The 15,049-nt window shown below is 43.1% G+C and overlaps 1 protein-coding gene across 3 annotated transcripts in view; it reads left to right on the top strand.

The window, feature by feature from the left end:
- The first annotated feature begins 202 nt into the window (after positions 1–202).
- The window catches only part of TNRC6B (trinucleotide repeat containing adaptor 6B), a 205,105-nt gene continuing 190,258 nt past the window's right edge, over positions 203–15,049 (top strand). For all 3 annotated transcript variants that reach the window (XM_080939805.1, XM_080939806.1, XM_080939804.1), the window contains exon 1: positions 203–397. The gene's annotated coding sequence lies outside the window, so the exon portion shown is untranslated. The remainder of the gene's footprint in view (positions 398–15,049) is intronic.

The following is a 15,049-nucleotide window of genomic DNA, read 5'->3' as shown; positions in this document are numbered from 1 at the left end:
AATCCCAGCTCGGCAAACGGGAAGCACTTAGCCAATGAGGGGAGACGGCAGCGGCGAGGACTTAAGAGAGGAGGAACAGCAGCTTGACGGGCACGAAAGCTAACCAGTGAAAACTAGAGGCATCGTGCCTGCAGCCAATGGAGCGGAGCTGTGGGCGGGCGCCAGAGTGTTTGTGTTGTGGTTTTGGGGGAGGGAGGCGGAGGGGAAAGTTTGTTTATTTTGTTTTTAGTTTCTGGGGTCCCCGAGCTTCGGGAAGGTGAAGCGAGCGACAGTGACCCCCCTCGCCTCTCAGTCTCCCAGCGACGTCGCCTCCACAGCTTGCGAAGAAGCGGAGACCGCGGTCATTGCTGGGCTCCACAGCGGAACGCCGCGCACTCGGAGCCGGCGCGGCTCAGCGGTGAGTGAGGACCGTGGGCCGCGCGGGCCTTCTCCTTTCTCGCGAGCCGCTCGGCGGAGCGGGGAGACCCAGGGTGGGCGACTGAGGATGCCCTCGGGGGCGCGCGGCACAGCCTGCTGAGGCGCAGCGTGTGCGTGTCCCCTCGGGCGCGCGCGACGGGAACGAGCCGGGCGGGAGGGGCCCGGGGGGAGGGTGACGTGCGCGACCCGGGTGGGCCGCGGCGGGCCGGGGCGCTCGCCCAGGGCGCGCTGTGGGATCAAAATGTGCAGACGTGAGGCGGGGGAGGGGTGTGTGAGGGACGCACGGTCACGTCGGTCGCGAGGGCCGGGGTGTCCCAAGCATTGGGGCCGGGACAGACCGGCGTCACGCGCCTGCAGGTGTGAGCCGAGGAAAGGGTTTCCGGGTGGGCCGGCGGCGGTCCGGGCGTTCCGTGTCGCCTCGGGCCCTCGGAGCTGCAAATGCCTGGCGGTGGGGCGCGAGCATCCGGTGTCCCCGTGCGGCGGGCGTGCAGGCATGTGTCCTGGACCCGATGGCCCGGTCCCACGGGCATCCCGCGAGAGCTGCTGGGGGGGGGTGTGCTGTGGAGAGGCGATGCACACTTCGGATGAGGAAGCAGACGAGGGGCGGAGGGATGACAGAGTTGGAAACAGCCCTGGGGAGGGTTTGCCACCTTCTGCTTGTCCTGTGCCCTTTAATTTCAAACTAACGGATTTGTTAGTCCATAATGGCTAAATAAATATGTGGTCCAGCGAAATTTACTACAGTGGCTATCACGACACTCACGAACAGCATCGTCTCATCCATCCTTAGTCTTGGGCGCAGGTCATCCGTCTGAGACTTTTACTCCGCACTTTCTCTCGTGTGTCTTTTGGCTGCTTAGATTCTGAATAAAGAGCACCAACCAAGACTCCGTGAATTAAAACATCATTTGTACCTCTTTCACAGTTAAACATAGCAGTAAGCTGTACAAAAATCACACATCCTAGCCTTTTGTGAAATGTTTCTCTTCGCTTGTGGGAGATTTCAGTTCTTGACTTTACAACTGTGTGTTCTCGGTGGTTTGTAAATGTTCCTTAAAGAGCAGAGCATGTAGACTATCGTCTTGCAGTTGTGCAGTGCGAGTATTGATGTAGTAAGTGGGAGAGATGTTAGTGTCTTCTACAGGTAGGCACATACTGGATAACCAGTATCCAGAATACAGATCAGACTGGTTTGTCCCGCTTGAGATGCAGTGATGAGGTTTATGATGCATGCTTCTGTGTGTTTTGTTTTGAGCCAAGAGCTCACCACGTAGTCCCGGCTGGCCTGGAACTCACAGAGATCCCCCACTTGCCTCTCTTTCCAGAGTGCTGGATTAAAGAGACCCAGTTTAGTTCTTCACTGTGGTCTTTTTTTTTTTTTTTTTTTTTTTTTTTAAGTATGGAATAGAGTTTATTCAGAGCATAGGGGGAGGGTAGTAGAGGCAGAGAAAGGGGGGGAGGGAGAGCTGGTGAGAGCGCAGCCATGAGCACTTGGGGAATGGGGAGAGAGGGAGAGGGAGGGAACAGGGAGAGTAGTAGCCCTTGCAAGAGCAAGAGAGAAGCAAAAGAGGGAGAGCAGTTCTTCACTGTTTTTAAGGGCTTGTCTTAAAGTTGATTATCTGAGTAGTGTAGTTCTGATAGTACTTGAGTAAAAAGCAAACAAACAAACACTGTCCATGCTACATACATGTCTCTGCTGACCCATCATATCCTTGAAATCCTCCCCCCAAATAGAAGCCCTTAAATGGTTTTGGGTTTTTATTTTTGTCTTTTGAGACAGGGCTTCTTAAATGTTTTAAGATCAAAACTTTTGTTCTACTGTTGATTGTGTTCTTACACTATATATGTCTTCCTCTCTGTTAGCTTTTAAATCCTACTTGAAGCCTGTAGGGCAGACACTTTAATTGTGGTAGGGGTAAGGACTGGGCTCCCGAGAGCCATACAGCTAGGTTTAATCTCAGATCTATTTGTTTTTTTATCTTTTTTTTGTTTAGATTTGTTTATTTTATGTATATGAGTACACTGTAGCTATCAGACACACCAGAAGAAGGCATCCAATCCCATTACAGATGGCTGTGAGCCACCATGTGGTTGCTGGGATTTGAACTCAGGACCTCTGGAAGAGCAGTCAGTGCTCTTAACTGCTGAGCCATCTCTCCAGCCCTGTTTGTTTATCTTTTGCTTGTTTTGTTTTTGCCTCCTGAGTTACCCAGAAGGAGAAAAGCAGAAAGCATAAAGAACACCGAGAAGCAAAGGAGAATCTACTGATTTCACTGCTAAGATTTGGTTGCCTGAACGGCTTAGGAATTTAATGTTAAATTGAGATTATCCTTGTTTTAGAACTAAGCACCTTAAAAAAATTTTCCAACCTTTTTTTTTTTTAATGACATATTCATTGTACATAGTATTGCAAAGCTCTGGTTGTTTGAATTTTTAAATTTCTTTTTTTCCTTAGGTTTTGTTATGTGGCCTACCTGGCCTCATACTCATGATCCTTGTATCTCAGCTTCCCCAGTGGAGGAATTACAGACATTTGCCACCTCAAAAGAATCAGCACATCGTCCACTCTCCCTTTTTGGGTGTTGTTTGTTTGTTTGTTTGTTTTTTAAGATCTCACTCTGGACCAGGATACCTTGGAGTTCATTATTTTGCCCAGGCTGGACTTAAACTCTTGGCCTGCCTTAGCCTATTGAATGCTGGGGTTATAGGTGTAAGCCACTGTGCCCAGCTTCTGAAGACTTTTTTTCCCATCACTGTCTGCTAACTCTTTATTCCCACTCAGGCCTCTTAGCACTCCTGTTCTTTTTTTGTGGTTACCAGCCTGTGATTCAGGGCCATGCCTGTTTCATTTGCCGTAACGCCAGAGCCTGTTCAAGTGTTAGGTATACAGCAGACTCCTGGAAAAGATTTGTTGGCTATGCTGTGAATTTGACTTTTACTCTTATTGTTTATTGTTATCTTTTAATTTCTTGTAGCCTTGGCTGCCTATCTTCTCCAGAGAGTGTCTGAGATTTGATGCCACTCTTAGGACAGCTTTCCACATAAAGATAGGTCTGAAATCAGGGTGTCCAGCTTGCTGACTGGTTGTCCAGACTGGGTTAGCATTGCACCTGTCATTCTTCTCTGTCTCAGCTGCTCTGTTTCTTTCTCCTCTCTGCAGCATGTTGATTCTAGAGACCTTGTATAGGTTCCAGCTCAGCAGCCTGCTTGCCCTTTGACATTTGCTGCCTTTGACATTGACAACTGCCTCTAGTGTCTCACCCCTACACATTGCCCCCACACGAGTCTTCCTGAAAGATTGCTTTATGTTTTCTGCTCCTTCCCAAATTTACCACAAATACTTAGGTTGGAAATCCTCAGTGGTGTTTGATTGCCTAAAGGGTTTAAGTCCCTTTGCCTGTTTTTTACAGGTCTTTGCACAAGTACTGTCCCATAGACATAGAAAGCAAACCACAAATGTGAACCACATATGTAATTTAAAATTTTCTACTAGCCACATTAAAAAGTAAAAAGAAGGGTGAAATGGATTTTTGTAACATTGTACTCAACTTCAATACATTCAAAAACCTTAGTATTTAAGTATGTTATCAGTAAAACAAAACTGGTACTAGAGTATTTTAACCTATTTTTTCATGTTAAGTTTTTGAAATCTAGAATGTATTTCTCACTTAAAACATATCAAGCCACACTAATCAAATTTCAAGTGTTCTGCAGCCATGTGTTGTTTGTGGCTACCTTATTGGACAGAACAGATCTTAAGTATGTCCTCAGCATAGTGGAAGGACCAGGCCTAGGTAATTCCAGCCACTATCCTTTGCATAACTCAGTTTCTCTCACCTAGAAACATCTTTATAATCCAAACATGCTAAATCTCTTAGAGAGAAACACAGGGGAACCTGAGAATTCTAATCTTTAATTCTTATCATCTCCGGAACTGCGTGTGTACAGATATGCATGTGTACATATGTGCCAACAGAGACCAGAAGTCATTTCTTTCATATTATTTTAATATTGTAACTGTTTACAGTTAATTTGAGTTGTAGTCACAGGTGATAAGGCACACGCACTGACTAATGATTATCTGATGAATTAGAGCCAGTACCAGCAGTGTGTGCCTCCCGAGTAACAGCTTGGTTGTCCTGGACCATGTGTGTGTGGACATCTCTTCTGCCATGGATGCTTTGAGAACAGAGCTTTTGCCTTCCTCACGTTCCTGAGGACGGCAGATCATGAATTGTGAAAGATACATGGCTTTTAGGGTGGTGCTAAGGATTGATTGACTTGGGGGTTTTGTAGATGCTGAGCACTGACATTTTGCCATTAAGCTAAATCTCTAACTCTCTGGCATATTTTTATATTCCTCCTTTTTTTTTTTTTTTTTTTTTGAGTGTACATTTGTGTCTTTCCTCCTTTTTGAGGTATTACTGATATTGAGAAAGCTAAAGATATTCAGTGTAGATTTGCCTCTTCCTCCTCCTCCTCCTCTTTTCTTTTTTCTTTATTAAATTTGTTCATCACCATTTGTATTTCTTAGCATTAGGCTATAAAGGTAGATTTGCTTCTTTAAAAAAAAAAATATATATATATATATATATATATATATATATATATTGTATATGAGTACATTGTAGCTGTCTTCAGACACACCAGAAGAGGGCATCATCCATTATAGGTGGCTGTGAGCCACCATGTGGTTGCTGGGATTTGAACTCAGGAAGAGCAATCGGTGCTCTTAACACTGAGCCATCTTTTTTTTTAGAGAACCACTCCCCTCTTTGGTTTTTAGAGGTGGAGTCTTATCATAAAGTGCAGGTAGGCCTTTATTTTATTTTAAAAGGTTACCATTTTTATATACTGAAACATCCCCCCTTTTTAGAGATTTGTTATAACTGTAGTTGTCTTCAGTCACCAGAAGAGGGCATCAGATCTCATTACAGATGGTTGTGAGCCACCATGTGGTTGCTGGGATTTGAACTCAGAACCTCTGGAAGAACAGTCAGTGCTCTTAGCCATTGAGCCATCTCTCCAGCCCTAGATTTGCTTCTTAAAACAAAACAAAACAAAACTGTTCATATTGGGCATGGTGACACATGCCTTTAATCCCAGCACTCAGGAGATAGGCAAACAGATCTATGAATTTGAGGCTAGCCTATCTGGACTATACAGGGAGACCTTGTCTCAAAAAAAAAAAAAAAAAAAAAAAAAGTTAAAAATAACTGTGATAGCTAGGCATTAGTGGTGCATATCTTTAATCCCAGAATTTGGAAGACAGGCAGTTGAATCTCTGGAAATTCAAGGCCAGCCTGGTCTACAGAATAAGTTCCAGGACAGACGGATATACAAAGAGAACCCTGTCTCAAAAAACAGAAAACTGTACAGGGCTGGGGAGATGACTTGTTTAGTAAGATGCCTTCATGAGCATGAGGACCTGAGTTTGGATCACTAGAACTCATAAAAACAAGTGGGCTTGGCAGTGCGTGCCTGTCCAGCCATGGAGGGAAGTTAAGAGGAAACATTGCTGAAACTCACTGCCTAACAGCCAGCTTAGCTGAATCAGTGAGCTTAATACTGGTCTTAGGCCTACACACACACACACACACACACACACACACACACACACACACACACAGAGCTTTGCATATACTACACATACTTAATACCACATGTATACATAATTCCCTTACACAAAGTAGAAAATGCAAAAACAAATAACTGTTTAGATGTTACAATCTTCAGATTGGATCAGAAATAAAGTTTGCAGGTGAGAGGGATGGTTCATGTCTTTAATTACAGCACTGGTGAGGCAGAGGCAGGAGGATCTCTGTGAGTTCTAGGCCAGCTTGGTCTACAGAGCAAGTTCCAGTTTAGCCAGAGCTACATAGTGAGACCCTGTCTCCAAACAAACAAATATATTAATAAATAAATAATAAAAAGTAGTAATCGTTGTTTGCATCCTGGCATAGTGATCTACATCTGTAATCCTAGTACTCTGAGGTAGAGGCAGGAGGGTTGCAAGCTGCTCTGGGCCCATATAATGAGGCCTTGTCTCAGCTACCATCCCCCAAAAAGGTGTTTAACATTCATGAGACTTAGTTTCCTTGTGGTTTGTAAACTGGCTGTGAAAGCAGCTTCAGGAGCAGAGCTCAGTAGTTCCATGAGTGTTGGCACCCATGCACATGCCTGTGCAGAGACACAGCCAAGACGCAAAGTCTGAACCAGAAGTCAGAAGTCCTCGGTTTGTTTGTGTTGCTGATACTTGCTTTAGTGCCAGCTGTGTTCCAGGCACAGAAATGACTGAGAATTCAAAAACTACAGTGAAAAAAAGTTTCTTAAAAGGCCTTTTCACAGAGAGGTGAAGTGATTCATTCTTCCTAGGAAGATTTCATTTTCCACTGTTCCTTGATACTTTACTCGTTTATACCTTAACATATATCATAGGTCTGTCTGTCCTACTAAATTGTAAGCTTTAAATAAATAAAAAATGCTTATTGTGGATTTTGGATGTGCCTTTGCCATAAGATGTGCATGGAGGTCCGAGAAAGACCTTGTAGGGTTGGGTTTTTTTTCTTCTACCTTTATGTTGGTTCCAGGGACTGAACTCAGGTTGTCTACGGTTGTACAGCAAGCGCTTTATCCACAGACCTCTCTTGCCAGCCCAGAGATTAAGCTTATGAAGACCAAGACTATTTATCCCTGCATTTCCAAGTACACACTGTACTATGTCTGCCATATTTTAGGCATTCAGAATTCTAGTGAATGCCCCAGACAAATTGCTTAGTTCTGGGGCTGTTTGTAGCTTAGTTGGTAGGGTGCTTGTCTAGAAAACACAAAGCTCTGTGTTTGATTCTTAGCAGTTCCTTAAACTAAGTGTGGGGAGTGGAGAGATGGCGCAGTGGTTACTCTTCTAAAGGGCCTGGATTTAATTTCCAGCACCTAAGTAGTAGCTCACAGTTGTCTCTAATGCCAGTTTCGTAGGCTCAAACAAGACCTTCCAGACTCTGTGGGCAGTGCATGCATATATATAAACCCACATAGACATACACAAAATTAAAAAATTCAAACCCATATATGGTACATATGTTTGTAAGCCATGCATCCTGGCATGATGCTCCACATCTATAGCCCCAGAGCTCTTAAGGTAGATGGAGCTGGATTGCAGGTTGCTCTGGTGGAGGCAGAAAGATTAAAGCTCAAGGTCATCCTTAGCTCTGTAGTAAGTTGAAGATTAGCCTAGGAAACATGGACATCCTATTTCAAAATCAAAACCAATAACCAAATTACTTAGCTTTAGAGTGCCTTTATTTATTTTTGTACCAGCTAAAGAATCTTGTGCCTGGGAGAACTATATGCAGTTATAGTGAGAATAATCTTTTAAAATTACAGATCTGTTCTGTGTGTTTTACCTCAATAGAAAACATTTACTTAGTAAAACAAATACAGTTAGGAGTAGGAGTGCATGCTTGTGACAGGACTTTCCCTGGGGAGATGTCACACACGTATCTACTCAGCCTTAGATAAAGATCCACCACAGGCCAAAGTACGGATAACACACAAATCCAACTTGGTGAGCCATTGAGTTTTACTGCGTTTATGGGAGCAGAACTGACGAAACTACAGCTGCATTACCAAGGCTCAACCCAGCATGGGTGACAGCTCACAAAAGCTGGAAAACCTGGAGGACACTGCAACCTTCAGGCAGTTCTACAGGTTGGAGAGGGTCCTATCTAAGTGACTGCTCTAAACCTCTTGTAGGCAGCTCAGCTGGTTTCTGCTGCTTTCAAGCAACTGGAGGGAGTTTCCACATTACGTAGATAGATCCATACTCCTTCCCTCTTACTCTCTCCTTCTTTCCTTTCTTCCTTCTTTCTCTCATTCATTTAACATTTTAATTACTTTTATTTGCCTCTTTTTGTGTTGAAATATGTGGAGTCAGGATAACCTGCAGGAGTTTCTCTTCTTCCATCATGTGGGTCCCAGAGATGAAACTTAGGTCATGAGGTTTGGTGGCAAGGGCCTTCAACTGTTGAGACATCTCTAACTCCTTTTTGTTTTTGATCAGGTGTTGACTACATAGCACAGGCTGACTTCAAACTGGTAATCTTCCTGCTTTGGCCTTCTAAAGGCTGAGATTATGGACATGGGCCACCATGCCCAGGTCCCAGGTTCTTTTATTATTATTACTTTTAAAATAAAAATTTAAAGGTTTATTTATGTGTATGAATGTTTGACCAGCATGTATGTTTGTGCACCATGTATCTTCCAGATGCTCATGGAGGTCAGCAAGGGCATCTGTCCTCCCATAACTGAAGTTATGGATAGTTATGAGCCACCATGTGGGTTCTGGGAACTGAACCTAAGTCCCTGCAAACACAAGTGCTTTTAACTGCTGAACCATCTCTTTAGTCCTTTTATTACTTCTTTAATGCTGTGATTAAACCCAGCATGTTGTACATGCAATGTAAGTATCTACCAGTAAGCTTTACCCTGAATCAACTTTTACCTTTTCAAAAAACAGATTTGTTGTATTTTAGTTAATGTCTGTGTGTATATGTGCATGTGAGTGCTGGTACTCATGGAGGTCGGAAGAGGGGATGTTAGATCCCCTGGAGCTAGAGTTAAAGGCAATTATGAGGCACCTGATGTGGATGCTTGGGTCCTTGAACTCAGGTCCTTCACTTGCTTCACAGGAGCAGCAAGTGCTTTAAACTGCTGATCCATCTCTCTAGCCCCTCCCCTTTGCATATTAGAACACATAAAGACATTCTGAAGTTCTCTTCAGAAGACAACCATCACAAGCCAGAGTGGAGCTCGTCTTTCCTGGTTAATGCACTTGTTTGAGTACAGTACCTATAAACTGTGCAAAAGCTGTCAGGTGGAATTAGAAAGTGATGACTCATACCAGCTTATCTGTGGGAGCTGTGCAGCAGAAGTGACCTCTGGGTCACCTTAGTGAGTGCTGATGCTATCTCTGAAGGGCCAGACACTTATCAGTGAAAGGGAGAAAGGTGGAACAGGAGGGACTGCCCAGAAGGGCCTCTGGGCACTTCTCTTGGGGAAGATGATTCTTACAGCTTGGAGGGCTTTGCATATTTCCTAAATCTCTCAGCCAGTATGAGTTCGGTTTGGTTCTCAGAGAGAGGTGGAGAAAGGGGATCACAGTGGAAAGTCAGTCTGCTTTCTGTCAATTACTCCTCTTTAATTTCAACAGCTCATTTCTTTCTGTCCTCCTCTGTGTTAGTCTATTTTAAATTACTATAACAGACTTGAGATAAATCAACTTTAAAAAAATAAAAAAAGAAAGGTTTGAATTGGAGGGCACTTACCTAGCATGCGTGAAGTATTAGGTTAGATATATAACATTGAAGAAAACTAAAATGTGTTTTATCTCACAGTCTCATAGTTTGGGTGGTTTTAGTCCATGATCATTTGGGTTGATGCTTGTGTTCTGAGGCAAAACTGCACCTTATGGAAGGTGTGTATGGTAGAAGAAGACATCACCTAGTGAGAAGCAGAAAGTAGAGGAAGAAGAGGGGTCAGGACCACAGTGTACCTTTCCAGGGAACATTCCCCATGACCTAATTTACTTACACACCTATTCATAGTGTTGTGAGCTGGGCATGGAGGTACACATCTTTGATCCCAGCACTCAGGAGGCTGAGGCAGAGGACCTCTGTGTTCATGGCCAGCCTCGACTACAAAGCAAGTTCCCGGATATGTAGAGCTACACAGAGAAATCCTGCCTTGGAGAACAAACCAAACCAAGACTAATTTTTTTTAAAGGAATAACCATGGTGTGTGATGTGGTACACACACACACACACACACACACACACACACACACATCTTAGCATATGTGGGATAATTATTTTTAGAATGGTAGGTGATTAAACACTGTGGTACTGATTACACTCATAAGATGCTATTTGGCTGATATTAGGTAAATGTGTGTGTGTTCTGTGTACTCACTCATTGTCCCAGATTAAAAAGGACTGAAGAGAGAGACCAGATAGATACAATGAGTGTAGTTTACTCTGCAGCATGGTTCTGAAGTATCTTATTTTTAAAGAATATAATATGCAATCTGGGAACTCAAAGCTAAGAAGATGGCTCAGTTGATAAAGTTCTTGCCATGCAGTTATGAGGACCTGAGTTCAGATCACTGGCACTCAGGTAAGAGCCAGGCAGAGCAGCACACTCCTTTAACTCAGACTGGGAGGGCGCAGCAGGAGGATCTCTGGCCTCACTGTCAGGAGGTCTAGCCAAAAGAGTGAACAAAAAAAGTGAGAGACCATGTCTCAAAGGGAGGTGGAGTATGTTAGAGGAAGACACCCATAGTTGACCTTAGGCTTCCATAAGCACATGGAAGAGTTCACTGCTCACACATGCACACACCACTAATGTTCAAAGTAGAAAGTGACTCGTTCTCTCTAACATTCACAGTAGAGCAGGAGAAATGTCTAAAGCTGTTGCTAGGCACAGGGTTCTTCTGGTCTGGAGGAGAAAAATCCAGATAAGAAAGGAGACTGCTGCTCTGAAAGAGTTGCCTCTCTTCTGTACAGCCCTGCTGGTGCATCGGGCTCAGGGATAATTTTCTCATGGGACGTTTACCCAGGGGTATGTCTCTGTTCTAATTCAGAGAGGTCTCTGGTTAGATGAGCTGTGAGCTACTGACTTTAAACTACTTGTTCACCATCTACACTTTGGTGTTTTACTCCAAAAGTTTTGTATTTTTACAACAGTGTGCTTAACATTTATGATGATTTATTTGCATTTTGGCTCAGTTCCTTAAAAAAAAAAAAAAAAAAAAAAACCTAGCATGTTTATTATTGCACTTAAACGGTGTGGGGAGCTGGGAGACACAAGTCTCTACTGAGAGAAGGTTTATGCGTACTCCATGCTCCTAATACATGGATGGATAGATGGATGGATGGATGGCCAAGGGGAAAATGTTACTTATAAAACACACACACACACACACACACACACACACACACACACACACACACACACACAACAAACTCTACCCACTCCTTCCCTCTCCTCCTCCTTTACCTCCCTCTCCCCACCTTCAAAACAGAGTGAAAGGCTCTTTGTAAGACTAACAAAAACAAAACTAGAATGAAAATGTGAAAGGCTTCACATTTTAAACCAGTGAGGGCTGGGTTGAAATGTTTAAACAGGGGACCCTGTGCTCCCTGCGCGGCTTGTGACCCTGCCTCAGCCCTTTGTGCCAGGGCCTGCACTGATGCCCTGTTTGCTTTGGAAGCCCATGCACTCAGCTTATTTACTCCACTGAGGAGTGTGTTTGGCACTTTCTTGTTTGCCTTTAACCTTCTCCCAGGCATCCTTGGGGCTGAGGACTCATTCAGGTTGCTTCTCAGAAAGGTGACCCCAGAGACTGGAACACATCCTCTGTTTTACTTTCTTGCAAATTGTTGACTTTCTTGGGTACCTGCTGGTCACTTCTCACTACCTGGATCCTGAAATCTGCTGATACTGATTTTGAAATGGTGTCCTGTCCCTTAGTTCGTTGTGCTGTGGCTTTGGGCTGTTTTGTGTTTGTTCTGCTTTTTTGCTTGCTTGTTTGAGACCTGTTGTCCTGGTTGGCTTTTGTACTTGAGGTCATCTTGCCTCAGCCTTAAAGGGGCTCAGAGTGTGCATCCTCACAGCTTTGTGGACTTCTGGTTTCTGTTTCCAAGCCACCAGCCTGATTTGAAGTCATCCTCAGGCTATGTCTAGATTGTTTAAGTAGCTGTCTGCTGGCTGTCCCATTTCTCTTTGTTCAGAAAGCGTTTCCTACCCACTGTTTTCTTTTCCTTTGTTGAAAACCATGTGCTTTCTCATTCTAGGAAATCAATGTCTTGTCTGAGCCAGGTGCCTTTATTTTTCCAAATCTACCAACTCTCGTTCCCAGTTTTCCATCCCTCACTACTCTGGTACAATCTTTTCTCCATTTTCCGTATGATTTTTTTCCTTTTGGCTCTCTTTCTTTCAATGGCTTGATTTATGTAAAATCTTCTCTCTGCATCTTCCTACCAGTTTTGTATTTTCTCTTACTGTCAGGTTTTCCTGGGCTAAAGAGATGATGACTCAGTGTAAAGTGCTTGCTCTGTGAGCCTGAGGACCTGAGTTGAGATGTACAGTGTGTGTCTGTAGTTCCAGGAATAAGGGGTCAGAGGCAGGCAGGTCCTGGGGCTACAGGCAGGTGCTGTGTCGAGAGACACAGTAAGCTCCAGGTTCAGTGAGAGACCGTGTCTCAGAAAGGACAGTGGAGAACAAGGGAGGAAGACACCCAGCATGAATCTCTGGCACATACAGGCTAGTGCAAACATATACATATGCACAAAGTTTCTGTAGACATTACCTTTCTTGAAATATTTCCTAATGCAGGCCTCCACATTGTGCATCCAGAGGTGCTTTTTTAGGCAAAATAATAGGTGCACTTTATTACTACAAAAGTGTGTAAAAACATAATTTTATAAAATAATACAAAAGTGATAGATACTATATGTTGAGGGGACTACATTCTGCCAATCTGAAGAACTTGTTCACTGTTAAGATGAGAAGACAGTTCATATACTCCAAAGAATAGTGAAAAAAGAAGTTAGCATGTGGCAAAACAGTTTTGCTAAATATTGAATATTTGAATTCTAATTTTTTATGTGGTACAGAGGATTGAACCCAAGATCTACTACCACTTGCTGGTCAGTGACTCTACTATACTGAGCTGTATCCAGAGGCAGTGGCAGCCTCTTCTTCCTCCTTCTCTTCTTCCTCTTCCTTCTCCTCCTCTTCCTCCTCCTTCCTTCTTTTTCTTCTTCTTCTCCTCCTCTTTCTCTCCCTCCTTCCTCATTCCTCCTCCCTCCTCCCTCCTCCCTTCTTCCTTCTCTTTTCTTCTACTTTCTGTTTTTTTGAGTCAGAGTTTCTCTTTGTAACCTTGGCTGTCCTGGAACTTTCCAGGCTGACGCCAAACTCACAGAGATCTGCCTGCCTTGGCCTTCCAAATTCTGGGATTAAAAACATGGGAACCACACCCAGTTCCAGAGGCTTTTAAAAAGATTTTATTTTTTTAAGGATGTGCATGTGCGTGTGAATGCCTGGTGAAGATCAGAAAGTGTTACCTCTAGAACTGAAGTTATAGGCAGCTATGAGCTGCCCTAGTGAATACTCAGAACCAAACTTGGTTCTCTGCAAGAGCATTATGGGTACTTAACTGTTGAGTTACTTTTTCAGTCGGAATTGTTTGTTTTTTAAATTAATATAATTGATTTTATTTATTGGTTCTAGTGACAATTTTACTATATATATACTTTATATGTACATTTTACTATATTTTTACTATATACATTTATTTAAAAGATACATTTTGTCTGTATTTGTGAATGTCTGCATATTTGTCTGTGTGCCATATACAGGCCATGCCTATGGAGGACAGAAGAGGGAATCTGATCTTCCTGTTGCTAGAGTTACAAATGTTGTGAGATGTGCTGTGTAGATTCTGGGAATCAAACACAGGTTATCTGGAAGAGCAACCCATGGTTTTAATCACAAATCCATCTCTCCAGCCCCTACAGATATTTATATTCTTAAATATAAATATTAGGTCACTTGCCATCAAGCCTGATGATCTCAGGCAATCTCTGGGTCCTACATCGACTCCTACAGGTTGCCCTCCACACAGGTCCTAACATAATAAGTATAATAAAACTTTTTAGAAATATAGACTGGATGGTGGTGGCACAAGCCTGTATTCCCAGTACTTGAGAGGCAGAGGCAAGTGGATCTCTTAGTCCAAGGTCAGTGTGGTCTACAGAGTGACTTCCAGAACAGCCAGAGATATACAGAAAAACTCTGTCTGGAAACACACACACACACACACACACACACACAATTTACAAAGAATAATGCTTTTATTTTTTTATTTTTCAAGTCTGATTCCATTCCTTATTCAACTGGCTTAGACTTCAGGTACTACATTGAGCAGAGTGATGAGATTGATCATTCTTCCTTTTCTCAGTTTGGAAAAGAACATTTAGTTTTGTACTAATAAATCCTTTACCAGGTTACAACATATTCATTCATTCACTCACTCATTCACTCATTCATTTTTTTTGAGAAAGAGTCTCATGCAACCCAGGCTGGTCTTGAAGCTACTGGGTAGCTAAGGCTGGACTTGAATTCTTGATGGCCCTGTCACCACTGCCTGACTATAGTCTGAGTATAGGTACAGGCCTGTATGCCCCCAAAGAATTAATTCACCACTCCCTCCCCAAAAAACCCTCTCCTTCCCTCTAGCCTCTGACTCTCTTTTACTCTTTCATTGTTTTTGAGAGCTTCCCTTAAAGCTGTCTTGACATGGTGGTTTCTTTGTAGGAATGATTTGATACCAAATTCAGATTATCTAGTAGTTATATTTCTGTTCAAGTTCTCCATTTTCATTGAGCCTTGGTGATTCTCTGTGTTACTTAAGTTGTCAACTTTACTGGTATGACACTGCTTATAATTTTCTCTTACCAGTCTTTTTTCCCTCTTTGAGGTTTATTTTATTTATAATTGTGTATGGTTTTGTGCATTTGAGTGCAGGTACTCACAGAGGCCAGAAGTTGTCATTAACTTATCTAAAGAATCCTTG

This window comes from Micromys minutus, assembly GCF_963924665.1.
Source record: "Micromys minutus genome assembly, chromosome: 27".
NCBI lineage: Eukaryota > Metazoa > Chordata > Mammalia > Rodentia > Muridae > Micromys > Micromys minutus.
Note: the sequence above shows the minus strand (reverse complement) of the source record. Positions and strands in the feature narration are given on the sequence as shown.